Raw genomic sequence first — 655 nt, 5'->3', positions numbered from 1 at the left:
TGTTCTTGAGCTCCTCTATGTCTCTTCCTTGCCTTTGTTGCTCCTCCCTCATATCTCTTTGATCTTCTCTAATCTCATGGAGAATGATAGAGTGCTCTTGGTACTCCATCCTTAGTTGTCCTATGTTGGAACTTAATTCTCCTAGGAAGGTGTTGATTTGCTCCTAATAGTTTTGTGGAGAAAAGTGCATCTCTTGAGGCATCTCAGGGATTTCATGATGAGGAATTTCCTCATGCTCTTATTGAGGTCCATGAGTGGGCTCTCTTGTTTGCTCCATCCTTTTCTTAAGTCAACTTTCCATTGAGCTCCTTCCACACATATGTCCATGAAAACTTGGTCCAACCTTTGATCAAAGTTGACCCTTCTAGTGTAGGGGCGTGCATTTTCTTGCATCATTGGCAAGTTGAACGCCAACCTTACATTTTCCAGACTGAAATCTAAGTATTTCCCCTGAACCATTGTAAGCCAATTTTTTGGATTCAGATTCATACTTTGATCATGGTTCCTAGTGATCCATGCGTTTGCATAGAACTCTTGAACCATTAGGATTCTGACTTGTTGAATAGGATTGGAGAGTACTTCTCATCCTCTTCTTCTAATCTCTTGTTGGATCTCCAGATATTCGCCCTTTTTGAGCTTAAAAGGGACCTCAGGG

This window comes from Arachis ipaensis, chromosome B5 (genome assembly GCF_059453495.1).
Source record: "Arachis ipaensis isolate K30076 ecotype BB chromosome B5, ASM5945349v1, whole genome shotgun sequence".
Classification (NCBI taxonomy): domain Eukaryota; kingdom Viridiplantae; phylum Streptophyta; class Magnoliopsida; order Fabales; family Fabaceae; genus Arachis; species Arachis ipaensis.
This window is presented reverse-complemented; position numbering follows the sequence as displayed.